Source organism: Eptatretus burgeri, chromosome 1 (assembly GCF_056783735.1).
Source record: "Eptatretus burgeri isolate ZD-2024b chromosome 1, Ebu_testis_v1, whole genome shotgun sequence".
In the NCBI taxonomy this organism is placed as follows: Eukaryota; Metazoa; Chordata; class Myxini; order Myxiniformes; family Myxinidae; genus Eptatretus; species Eptatretus burgeri.
Window position 1 is genome coordinate 119,639,004 of NC_140961.1, and position 11,401 is coordinate 119,650,404.

At 43.6% G+C, this 11,401-nt stretch overlaps 1 pseudogene; it reads right to left on the reverse strand.

The window, feature by feature from the left end:
- Nucleotides 1-590: 590 nt before the first annotated feature.
- LOC147035279 (uncharacterized) lies at nt 591-5,522 on the reverse strand (annotated as a pseudogene).
- Between the last annotated feature and the right edge of the window lie 5,879 nt (nt 5,523-11,401).

Consider the following 11,401-nt stretch of genomic DNA (forward strand, 5'->3'; position numbering starts at 1 on the left):
CGAAGGAAAACCACGATAACAATGACTCATTTTTAATAAACCAGATGGAGATACTGCTACTGATATGAATATTGCGTTGAGTGATAATACTAAGGTGAAACAATTTCGGGTTTCTCTGAATGGAATATTTTATCAATGAGATAGATTGGAAATTGATTGGGACAAAAATGATTATGCTGAAGCATACAAGTTTTACCAAAAGGTGTGTGCAAGCAATTAGTTAGGAAATTTTAGCAAATTGTATTGACCATCTGTGAAAAAATTGCTCACCAAAAAATTTCTTCACTAACGTATTCATCTAGGTGTCTACAAACACCTATCAATGAGTGCAAACCCAAATCCTTCTGGAAAATTCTGGGGAGGCAATCAAAGTTCGGGTGCTCAGACGGCCTGCGCGAAAAAATCGGAAAATTAACTTTTGCTAATATTGACTTGTGGGATGTCTAACTAGGGGTTTTTTGGGGTGCTGAATTGATTCCAACCATTATTTTTCTGAAATAAAAACTCCTTGATCATATAAAATGTATTTTATTGAAATTTTTAACGGAACTGTGCTCAATGGAAATGTTGCTTCATCAGCTTTTACAACCTTATTCATCAAACTCCCCAGTATCTTCCTCACTCCTCTTGTCATCCAGCTGGTTTACGTTCAGGCAAGAGTTACCATGACTGATGCCGCAAGCAGAAATACACTTGACTCCATGCCTTTTACAGCAGCACCTGAATGAGCTGCAGTCCCCCGCACAGTTGCAGCTGGCAAACGTCAGGAGGTATTCTGGTGCAATGGGGTCTGTAGAAGGGACTGGTGCATATCCTTGCTCAGTGAGTTTCCATCCATAGTCCCGGGCATCCAACGATGGACTTTGCAGCATCAGCCAGTCTCTAGTCTGGAGGTAAGCTCGGAGAGAGTGCTGTGCTGCAGCTCCTGTTGTCGGGGGGGGGGGGGAGTTTCTCAGGTTTTATGCTCCCAGTAGCAGCTCGCTTTCTGAAGATGTCGAATCTCAAGACTTCCAAGTCTTTGGAGGATTTTCCATGGAACATGAGCATGAAAAGATCACAGCCTGCTTTAATGATATCACCTTTCTCAGCTCGGATGTCCATAAACACGTCCATTGCCCTCTCTGCTTCATCAGTCTTGCAGAGCTTGCTTAGCAAAGTTGGTTTGCTAAACTCAAAAATTGCAGACACTGTATCGCAGCCAGAGAAGCTGTGCAAGAAGATGAGATACCTCCGGTATATATCTGGGAGGGCCTCCCGGACTTTCCGACATCGTAAGATGTTTCTTTGGCTGTTGTGAGGAAGAACAGATGGTCTGCAACATGATGAATCAGCATAACCAGGATGTCTGTGTCCTCAGCCCTCACCTCGACAGGCGACTCTCTTGCCTCATCTTGAGCTGCGCGGACGATGGAGGTGTCGGTATCATTGGAGCATTGCTGTACACTGATTCCATTCCTACTAAATGCCTCAGCAAGGAGCAGAACGAGCTGGCCTTTGTTGTTCTTGTTATCGAGGAACTTTTCTCTTGCAATGATGATTTTGAGATCCAGACGAATCTGTATGTCACAGTATGCATTCTTTTTTCGTCTCAAGTGGTCATGGTCCTTGCTGGAGCTGCCATATCCATGAAAGACCACCGTTATCCGGAGGCGATGGCTCCCCATGGACTTTACAAACCGGAGGTAGCTCTCGGCAACATCCTTCCAAGTAAGGTTAGCCTCCCACTTGACATTGTGCAAGAGCCACCCACCATAAACCACAAGGCTTGTGCGGGGGGGGGGGGGGTGTTCGACAGGTGCCACACATGCCTTCAGGGACCTTGCTAGGGCAGCCTTGTCTGGCTTTCGCAACTTTTGATTTTTGTCAAACGGAGACATCGGTTTTGGCGTCAACTCAAAGCGCAGAGCTTCTTTGGTCTTGACTTCACACTCACTGATGACAATGAGGCAGTTGAATAGCTTCAGTGAGTCAATGACCAGCTCCTCGCCATTGACTTTGGGTCCAGATCTGAGGCTTGCAAGTGATTTGACCTTGTGTTTGGTTACCATTGCATCCACAACATTTTTCCCATCCATCTTAGCCTGTATGACTCTGCCAACTTCTTCTGCTTGATCAGCGTTGACTTAGTCTTCGGGAGTGCTGCTGAACCCAGTTGAGAAGGACACCAGAGTCTTCTTGTCCCATGTGGCATCGAAAGGGTTGACTTCCTCCAACCACCCAACTATGGTGTTGACAGCATCGTTATCTCTCTTCATTTGGGCTCTTTTAACATCGGTGTGGACAGGTACCCCACATTTGACCATGCTTCTTTCTAGCTCTTGGTGAATGAACGAGAAGTGGTTCAGAGTCTGAACCCAAGACTTTTGAGAAGACTCATTCTGAAAGCGGCCTCTGTTTAGACCACCGGAGCATTTTTCCTCACGCATGAGTGTGGTTTCTATCGTGATGTCGGTCCATGTGCCAGACCATTCATGGTCTGAGAACCTGACTACATGGTTGCCGTACAAAGTGAACTTGGATAGAGTTTCCTGGAACATGGGACTCTCCTGTCGCTGATGCATCAGCTGTACATACAGCCTTGCTCCCTTTGCGTACTGATGGTGGCCCGCTGCTGCGAAGGTATTGAGCATTCCAATGATGCAGGTGAGATGACCTGTGTGGTCTGGGACATGCTCACTCCTGATGGATACCTTGATGAGGTCGATTCTGCCATAGTACCAGACCCAGAGTGCTGGTGTCCTTCCTCCTTCAGCTAAGATCTTCAATCTCTCTGCCATCCTCTCCTCGAAGACAGTGGCTATCCTTGGTGCATATGTTAGATTAGAGGAATTTTGATTACCTGTTGTCTCATCTTTTGCAGTCCTGATGAAGTCCTCCATGTCTTCCTACTTCTGCTCACTGAAGACACCTCTCAGCACGAACTTGGCAATTCCTGCAAATACAAGAAGGAGAAACCGAATGGCCTTGGCATAAGCCCCGCCTGATAGGATGTGTTCTGCTGTGGTGCTGGCTGGATAAACTAGCTGTATGACCTCTTGCAGCCCAGAGTCAGCCATGACCATCCCGATGGACCCTAGGAAGCTTTTCAGGAGGTGAAACCCACCTAGTCTTGTGATGATGGGCAATTCAGACTGGAGGACTATCTGCGTTGCTTTCAACCACATAGGCAGGTCGAATGTTATGTGAGCAGGAGACGGACAGCACCGTAGGCATTCCATTAGCATGGTGTAGATAGTGCTGTACTCGTTAGGGTCACCCTCGATGATTGGAAGAAACACAATGAGGGACTTCTCCTTGCATTCAGGTCTGTATAATGACTTCATGAAACCATTCCAGTTGACATGTTCGAATGTGTGGTTGAGATTCTTGATAGCCCATCCTGACATCCAAGCAATGTTCCCTGGCTGCAAGGCTGGAGGGTCTACATGAAGATCTGCAACAGTAACAAACTTAACGTCTGCCAATCCTACTTTCTTTTTGGAACAAAGGATAGAATCTTCACCTCTGCTGCTTTGAGGGTTGCTGTCTTCTCCTCAACAGCTATCTGCCTTCTTGGAATAGTTGCAAGAAGCTCTTCTTGTCTCTTTGCAGGGGCTGGAGATGTCACTAAGATGATGCCCATAGCATGGAATGCTGTGTTCCTGTTTAGTGACACAATGTTCAGATCTATATTATCACCAACACATTGCTGAATTGTGCTTTCTTCTGGAACGAACATGGCAAAACCCTCATCCATCTCAGCATTATTCTCCTCTTGCTTTTCTGCCTGTTCTGGAAATAGGACAGCATCGACTTCTGCTTCCTCAATCTCTACGGCTGCTGCTTCATCTTTTTCTGTGATCATGATATCCTGATAAATGCCCCCAAGTCCGTTTTTCACGTTCAAGTAACAATACTTGTAGCGATGCAGCTCAGCATATCAACCACTTGGTTGATATGTCAATCAATAAACCACTTGGTTCCAAACATGTGGTCAAGTTGTATCGTGAGTCCGAGTTGAGAGGGCATCACTCCTGATCGAGGGCGATAGGCTTTCAGTTGGTTCTGGCCCCAGACTGCTTCCTTTTCATCTGATTTCATGATTGGTTTCAGTAGCTTCTGTAGGCTGTTGGGAATCAGAGCAAGCTTGTTCTGTGTATTGTTATGCTCTCCACCGAAGGGTACTGCTTCTGGTCAAGTGGGACTCTTGTCAAGTCTCCGCAGATGAGGTTGATGGCAGTTGAAATGGTGAGCTCTTTCAGTTCAGCATTGTCCAGGGTTTGCGAGAAGTTGAGGACCTGCTGACGGTCATCTCGAAGGATTGCGTTTGTCATGTCTTTCAGACACACAATATCTGTTCTTCTCTCATCTGATGTGAAGTAGAGAGACTCCTCATACTGTTCCTGAAGCTATATTTTCAGATACCGTGGACTGTATGCCAGACTTTTGTCCTCGCTGGGGTCAAGCTCTTCCATTTTCCTGTAGATCTCTGCAAGAGTTGTAATACTGTGCTCCACCCCTTCATCGATCCATAAGACAGTTTCTCAAACAGCAACTGTCTCTCTTCATTAATAGGCCGTCTGACCTGAGGACAAAAATGTCATTTTGAATTAAGCCGAACTTATCATTTTCATTTTCATAAGTGCATTGCTATTATAATTACCTCAGGGTTTGTAAACGAGTGCTCGAATAGGGTCCTGCACCGAAGATGATAAAGCGCCTCTTCTGCGACCAAATCTATGATTCCAGACAGACGACCAGCAACCTCACGTCCGCAGGCATCTCCTCATTTCACAGCTGTCTCCATCAAATTCCTTTTCAGTCGGTTTTGGGAGCGATTGTCAGGCGCACAATACAACTTCCGGGCTCTGCCTGGATGATGCCACATATATGCATCATTAAAGTATTTGACTTTGAGTGGTAGAGTGAAGAGAAAAAAAAATTGAATAATATACATTTGAAGTTGTGCAGGACTCAGTAAATGTGCAACTTACCAGGGTTTCGTTCCAATGTTCCAACATTGATACCTTCATCACAGAGTATGCAAACATCATGGTAGATAAGATGCGCTGATGGTGTTTGGGAAGTACAGCTGGAGCCAGGTGAGGTACTTTGCCCAGATGATATCTGGCGTTTTTTCGTCCTGTCTGTGCATCGGCCCTCCTCATCTTGTTCTATGGAAATAAAATTATTGTTTAGAAAGCAAATTTGAGATTATTATTGTCGTTTTATTTGAAATGCTACTTCCTTTGAATGATGAATAAAAAAAACTTACGATTAGCTGTTTCAGTTGCAGTGGATATACTTCTCACACGACTGTACAACTCTGTTTTACAATCCACATGGGATCTCAACTTGCTGTCTTCTCAGTTGTTCCAGTCCTCATTTAGTCTCCTGATCAACGCCGCATTGCCCACAAGCTCAGAATATGAAAAGAATCGTGGGTGGCCTTTATTGGAGACTTTTGAGAGCGTATGCTTTTCAATCCCGGAACAACTACAGATGAAACACCTCAAGCCAGGTTCAGTCACATCCTTGTCCATACTGTCCTAAAAAATAAGACTTGTTTGTAAACAACAGACAGGACATGAAATTTTGACACAGAACAGACAGAACACACATGTTTTAACATTAATAGGTCCACTCTACGTTGCATATATTCAACTTCTATTGAGTCCGGTACAGAATAATTTTACAGCTAAAAGCTCTTAGCTAACGTCAGCTAACACAGATAATTCTACTGAGCATGAGCACAAGTATAACCAACAATATAGCAGTGGTTTCAAAAATGTTGTGTGCTGGTTTCAGCAAAATTTGAACAATCTGAATCAATTGAACCAAATAACCGCAAAACACAGTCTGAGATATCCAAAAATGTATCATATCAATATTTTACGGCCAGGGATTCATTTTTCCTCAAATCTAATGGATGGAATCAATTCAGCACCCCAAAAAACCCCAAGTTGGATATCCCACAAGTCAATATTGGTAAAAGTTAATTTTTTCCGATTTTTTTACGCAGGCCCTCTGAGCACACGAACTTTGATTGGCTCCCCAGAATTTTCCAAAAGTATTTGGGTAGGCATTCATTGATAGGTGTTAGTAGACACCGAGATAAATACGTTAGTGAAGACATTTATTGGAAAGCAATTTTTTCACAGATGGTCAATACAATTTGCTAAAATTCCCCAACTAAATGGTAATAAGGAATGCAAGTAGGGTGAATATAGTGATTCTGGCTCACTTTTCACCCATGTAAATGAATGGGGGATTTTCAGCGATTCATATTTTTTTCCCTAAAAAGTAAACCCCCTTTTTATCCCAAGGTATATTTATTTGTCTCCCCTTTTAACCTCGGGACACTTATTTTCAAATAACCAATGCAATAAGGTAAAGATTTGTTCAAGTCGAAAAGTAGTAATATGATTTGTTAAAGGTGATTCTAAAGAAATATCTGAAACATCTAAGCCTCGGGACACTCTTTTTCAAATAACCAATGCATATTGTTTAGCTCACTCATTGAACCTATAAAGATTTGTTCATTCTCAAATTCCTTCAATAGTTTAATTTTCTTTGCACAATAATCCCCATCTAAAGTTTTAAAAACAAAACATTTGAATCTTTATATTTTTTAAGATAGCCCTTTTATGCCATTACGAAATGATAAACTTCTCTTAATGCTCTTGTTTGACCACCTCCTGAGCAACCTATCATTTTGAGATTATAGTAAATTGTTTTTTCATTGTCAATTGATAACCATCATAGTTTTCCATCCATTCAAGGATATTTATTTTTTTTCTTTACATCCTCGAACTTACTACTTTTTAAATTGATTCGCTTATTTGTTTTATTTACCTTTGTTTTAGTTATTTTTTTCAAAAAGAATTATTTGATATTTTTCACATTCATTATGTTTTCCATTTATATACAAAGACAGAGATTTTCTCCACTCTTTAGTTTGATTAATACTTGGTTTGACCATTTATATATCGTGACAAAACGTGGCGGTAGCCCTTAAAAAACCCTAACACATCTTCCCATCGTTAAAACACAATCTATTCTATACAGTCTATCATACAATATCCATATGGAACACAATCTATTCCATGATCTAAAATAAATCTCTTCTCATCAAAGGCTCCTAATGCCTTTGTATTTACTTTTTCACTATATATGTTATGTATTGTATTGTTATGTATTGTATGTAACTTCTTATTGTATTCATTTTCCAATATTCTTCTTTCTTATTCATCAAACAATTATGATTTCTTTATTACATATTTCTTTATTCCCTTTAACCTCTTATCAATATGATCACCATACTAAAAGCATATGCCTTTGCTCTCAATCCAATAAACTCACTCATTACTTTTCCACCTAACTCATCCTTAAACTTACCAAGAACTTTTCATTATTTTTGGAAAATAACTCACTCTTCTTACTAAAATTACTTGTATCATATACTCCAATATTTTTCTTCATATCTTTATAAACATCATCAGTTTTTATATCTAGGATAAACCAATCAGTGTCAAAATACAACAATGAAACATTTTCATCATACTCTTTCTTTAAGCCATTATACAAATAATCATACATCAATATCTTTGATAAATAAAGAACTACTGTTCCAATATAAATTGGTTTATCCATTACAATACTTTCCTTTTCCATATGAATAGCAGAAAAGTTCTCTGAAAAAACCTATTCTCTCTTAAAACTTGGTTTATTTATTAACCTCGAAGATTCTTTCCAAGATGTTACAAATCTAATGTTTTGCCTGTTTCTAACATTCTCCATTGTCTTTCCAAAGACAGCATTATTCATCAACTTATAGAAATCCCCTTCAAATTTTACTTTTTTATTTGTTCTCATATCTGTATTGAATTTAATATACTTTTTCATCCAAGGACTTTGTTTAAATTTTAAAACTCCATGAATTTTAGCAACTCTCAATCCTTCACTCAAAAACTGATTTAAGCTTCTGTGATGCAAAACATATCCCTCTTTATCATAGAATGTTGTTAATAACTTTTCTGTTTATTTGCCTTTAATATTAAAACTTTTATGATAATCACTTAACCATTCTTTCTTTGGGGTTTCTTTCTCACATGCAAAAGGAAGTTCTTTATGCTTATTATAAAGATCACTCAGGTACCTCAAATCAACTTCAAAATAATAACCTTCTTCTTCCTCATTCAATTCCTCTTGAGAAGAAATAACAATATTCATCAAAGGGCGGAGGAGCTCCTTGTGAGCCAACGGCCATTCATATATAGTGCCCAACTGTGTCTGCAGACGTCCTCCTGCAGTTGGGTTACTTTTTTATTAGGAGGTTGGTGGAAGGATTTGCACTCTGGCCACCGTAAAACCCTTCATTCCGCAAAACACAAAAACGAAAAAAAATCTGAAAACTCACTCTGTGGGAGCACCTCCTGTGCAGCTTCCCTTCGCAGGGCAGCTCAGCGGATGACGGGATTGGGGCAAAGCCTTCGGGACCCCCAATCTTTGATGATAGGAGGGAAAACACGGGGTAACATCCCTGGGTCAGATTGCGGGAGAGTGTGTCGGAGTGGTGCTGAGGTGTCATCCACCAGACGGCGGTCTGCTTGGGTTAACCTGAGGTGGTCCCTTCTGGTGGGTGCCTGGAATGTCCTATCCCTAAGAGAGGATGATCACCTGTCTCTGATATGATCTGAGCTCAAGCGTTTGGACATCGGGATTGCAGCTCTCTCTGAGGTTCGGAGGCCGGATTGCAGCGAGATAATGGTGGCTGGTTACACCTACTATTGGTCTGGTTGCTCTGATGGTTACCATGCCCAAGGATTTGCTGTAGCTGGGTCCAATAAGCTGACCCCAATAATAATTGAGGTTACACCTATCAACGAGCATATTATGAGATTAAGGATTCGTCACTCCTTAGGTGTCATTTCCCTGGTCTCTGTTTATGCTCCGACTGAGGCGAGTGATCTCACAGTGAAGGATGCATTCTACGCCACGTTCGAGTCTGTGGTTGATCAGTGCCCCAGACGAGATACACTTCCAGTCTTGGGGGATTTCAATGCATCGACTGGAACTGATAGAGATGGTTATGAGGTGTGTGTTGGTCCCCATGGGTCAGGAACTATGAACCAGAATAGCACTGAGTTCCTTGACTTTGCAAGAAGTCATGGACTTAGGGTGGCTGGTTCATGGTTTCAGCACCCACAAGCTCATCGCTGGACTTGGTATTCCAACGCTGGTGGTGTGGCAAAGGAGATTGACCATGTCCTCAATGACGGTCATTGAAGGATGATCCAGAACTGCAGGGTCGACCGGAGTGATCAGTTCCTCAATACCGACCACAGGCTTCTTGTAGCAACTCTAAAGCTGCACCTTAAATCCTGGAGAATGGTACCATCCCAGCCTAGGCTGGATGTTGGCAAGCTCAGGGACGAGAGAGAAGCTGAGGAGTTTGTGAACAGGCTGAGTGGACACTTGGGGGGTCTGGGTGCTTTGGGGGTCCTGAAGAGTTGTGGAGTGCTTTCAAGACCACCGTCCTTGATGTTGCCGGTGGATGTCTTGGAACTCACTGCAGGGCAAGGAAGAATTTTGTCTCTCAAGGGACACTGGATACCATTGACCAGAGTCGCAGGGCCAGGCTGAATGGCAGAGCTGAGCTGTTCAGGGAGCTGCACTGAGGGTGGACAAGGAGGCCTATATGCGAGGAATCTGTGAGGGGGTAGAGCATCATCTGTGGACAGGTGACTCTCGTCCCTCTTACAGGGGAATTCACGCATTGTGTTCATCCAAGCCTATCCCTCGGAGCACTGCAGTTAGAGCAGAGAGTGGTAGGCTCTTGGCAGAGGAGTCTGAAGTGAAGACCCGCTGGGCCGGTTACATTGAGCGGTTGTTCCAGGCTGATCCCCCAGCTGTCGAGTTGGACATCAAGGGTGTTACAATCCCTGTTGCTGACCCTCGAATCAACTGTGGTCCACCTTCGCTTGTGGAAACACGGGCTGCGGTGAACCAGTTGAAACGGGGCAAAGCTCCAGGGATTTGTGGCATCCATGCCGAACTTCTCAAGGCTGGTGGAAATGCTGCACTCGTGTCGTTGCATGCAGTTTTGTGCTCTGCCTGGAACACAGGCATCATCCCAACTGATTGGAAGAGGGGCCTTCTTGTTCCTCTCTGGAAAGGGAAGGGTGATCGCTAAGACTGCAACAACTACCGAGGGGTGACGCTGTTCTCAGTGCCGGGCAAGGTCTTTGCTCAGATAATTCTTGATAGGGTTCATCACCATCTGCTTGAGCACCAGCGTCCAGAGCAGTCAGGCTTTACACAAAAGAGGTAAACAATTGACCGTATCCTTGCTCTTCGTGTCCTCACCGAATGCAGATGAGAGTTTCGGCAGGGGCTGCTTGCAGCCTATGTTGATCTCTGTAAAGCGTTCAATTCAGTGAATCAGGATGTCCTCTGGTGGATTATTGGTCTTCGCGGGGTGCCACCAAAATAGATCGATCTGATGTCTGAACTCTACTCTGGAACTGAGAGTGCTGTGAAGTGTGGTGGTACCATCTCTGACTTATTTCCAGTTGTTACTGGAGTTCCTCGGGGGTGTGGACTGGACCCCACACTTTTCAGCACTTGTATGGATTGGATTTTACGGAGGATGTCGGAGAGATCAAGCTGTGGTGTATCGTTTGGGAATGTCAAGATCTCGGACCTTGATTTTGCAGATGATGCAGTCATCTTTGCGACGACTTTACATATCCTTTTGGGGGCCCGCGAGGTGTTGAATGAGGAGTCAGAGCCGCTGGGATAATGGGTTTCTTGGGTCAAAACTAAGATCCAGGCTTTTGGTGACATCTTGGATGCTGCTGTCCTGTCTGTTTGTGGTGAGGATGTTGAGGTCGTGGAGAGATTCACTTACCTTGGCAGTGATATTCATGTCTCTGCTGGCTGTGAGTCAGAGGTCAAGAGACATCTGGGTCGGGCCTGGGGAGTCATGGATTCACTGGATCATGGGGTTTGGTACTGCCGGTACCTGTGCGGGAGGACGAAAGTCCGAGTCTTCAGGTGCTTGGTACTTCCAGTCTTGCTCTATGGATGCGAGACTTGGACTCTGACCAAGGATCTGAGACGGAGACTTAATTCCTTTGGTACTCGGTCTCTTCGGATAATCCTTGGCTATCGCTCGTCGGATTTTGTGTCCACGAGCGGTTGCTGAGAGAGACTCGGATGAGATTTTTTACCTGCATAGTTCGTGAGCGTCAGTTGCTGCTGTATGGACATGTGGCTCGTTTTGCTGACGCTGATCCTGCTGACCAGATTCTCTCAGCGAGGGAGTCTCATGAGTAGAGGAGGCCAGTGGGCTGACCACATGCCTCGTGGTTGCAGCAGGTTGACCATCATCTCAAGGAGATGGGGATGGGCCTGGCAT